Below are 2,122 nucleotides of genomic sequence, written 5' to 3' on the forward strand. Positions count from 1 at the left end.
TCAGTGAATTCACATGTTCTAAAAATCGCAGAGCGATTTTTATAAATTATTTTAATTTAACTTTAATGCTATACTTAGCATTATATGTATATAAATTTACTCTTTCCCCTATTGAATTAAAATTCTTATTGCAAAAAATAATACCCCAACCAGGATTCGAACCTGGACCTCCCTCAATCCGTGCGGGCGTCTTAACCAACTCGATAAAAAATTTAAAAATAAATATATTAAATTTTCAAGGTATTTGCAATATTAAATTACAAATATAATCGTATTTATGTATAATAGTGAATCACATATGTATAAACGGTAAACTACGAGAACAACATGATATTATATATGAAATATCGGTAAATAAAACACAATGCTTATAATGCAAATATATAGGATTTTATTTTCTTTTTATATTTCAGAAAGAAACGAAAATACAATTGATATACAAATGCAACTTGTATTTCTCCTTTAAATAATTTTATTATTTATGTACAACTAAATTATAGTTTCCTGTACACATTTCTTATTTTCCTATTTTATCTGCAGCATATCCCACGAGGCTAGGAGCCTAAGTATAAAACATTTTTTTATTAATATTAATACATCAAAGACATTGCTAATATGTATGTATATTATTTAACGACCGTGTAGTATTTGCACACTTACCACTGCTTTAGCAACTTTTCCTAGCACTTTCCCCTAAAAATAATAATTATTACGTTTACATAATAAACAAAATGTATTTAAAAATCTAAATATTTCTCATTAAAGTTATTGGGTATGGGAATAAGTTTCCGCCCTTGTGAGAAAGGTGTCGTTAGCGGTACTAATTTCGTGTTTAATTGAACGGCTATACTTGTTTTGAAAGTGTATGTGTGAGTAAGGTAAGCTTTGAATCATAGTAGTAGACAGTCGTTTGAAGAATAAACATTTTTTTTCTTTCGCGTCGAAAGTGGCAACATTTACCCCACTGGAGCAGCATTTGCGGGAAGTATTACTTCACATACACATTATTATATTCTGAAGAAAAATGTTGCTGAAACGCATCGAATTGTCACTGGCGATGAAAAATCGATCCACTACGACAGACCCAAACGACTGAAATTATGGGCGATGGCGGGTAAACCAGGTCCAATTCCAAAACGGAATATCCACGGTTGGAAAATTATGTTTAAGGGGGGATCAGAAGGGCGATATTTATTATAAGCTTCTGAAACCATCACTGGGGATCGTTACCGACTACAGTTAATACGTTTAAACCGAGCTTTAAAAGAGAAACAGCCGGAATGGAATAATAGGCACAAAAAGCTGATTCTGCCACACGATAACGCTAGGCTCTACGTTGCGAAGGTACAAAATAACTTGGAAGGATTGAACTGGGAAATCTTGCCCCATCCGCGGTATTCACCAGACAACAATCGTTCGGATTTCCATATGTTCCGGTCGCATTTTTCTTTAAATTTTTATTTAGAAAGGGCGGAAACTTACCCGATACTTAAAACAAAAAATTACTTAAGATAAAAAATTAGTATGCAAATCAAATCTTTAAGAAATAAAAAGATTAAGAAAAAAAAGACAGATTTATATTAAATAAAATAATATAAAAATGCATGAATATATATATACATAAATATATATGTATATATGTATATATGTATATATATATATATGTATATGTATAAAGCGAGACAGAGAGAGAGAGAGAGAAAAATCTCTATAAAACATTATTACTGTAAACGCACGTATTTTTGCGAGAAGATATTTCTATACTTATCAAAATTATTCAAAATTCTACCAAATTGGAAAATGTGCTTTAACTATAAAGTTTTTGTTATAAAAATTACTTACGACGATACCAAGAAATGGATCGGCCTCACTCATTCCATCTCCTTCAGAAAGAGGTTTTGCTTCTACATGCATAATTGCCATAACAAAGATCATGGCAAAAGCCACCGATAGATATGACAGACGCATTTTTTAGTATACTTGTCAAAACTCAAGTTGTATCCACCTGTGTTTCTGATTTACCTACGGCGCGTAGCGCTTATATAATACAAGAAATGCAATTTAGATTCGGTATCTAACAAATACTTACATTTTATATTGCAATAATATTCTATATACAGGG

The 2,122-nt window shown here is 31.1% G+C and overlaps 1 long non-coding RNA gene across 1 annotated transcript; it reads right to left on the minus strand.

The window, feature by feature from the left end:
* Nucleotides 1–368: 368 nt before the first annotated feature.
* LOC105564955 lies at nt 369–2,043 on the minus strand. The gene is made up of 3 exons (XR_001009160.1): nt 1,843–2,043; nt 661–693; nt 369–562 (listed from the first exon to the last, which is right to left on the minus strand). It is a non-coding gene; the product is annotated as an uncharacterized LOC105564955 (long non-coding RNA).
* Nucleotides 2,044–2,122: the final 79 nt, after the last annotated feature.

The sequence above is a fragment of the Vollenhovia emeryi genome, unplaced genomic scaffold, assembly GCF_000949405.1.
Source record: "Vollenhovia emeryi isolate VEMERY1.0 unplaced genomic scaffold, V.emery_V1.0 DF939157.1, whole genome shotgun sequence".
Lineage (NCBI taxonomy): Eukaryota > Metazoa > Arthropoda > Insecta > Hymenoptera > Formicidae > Vollenhovia > Vollenhovia emeryi.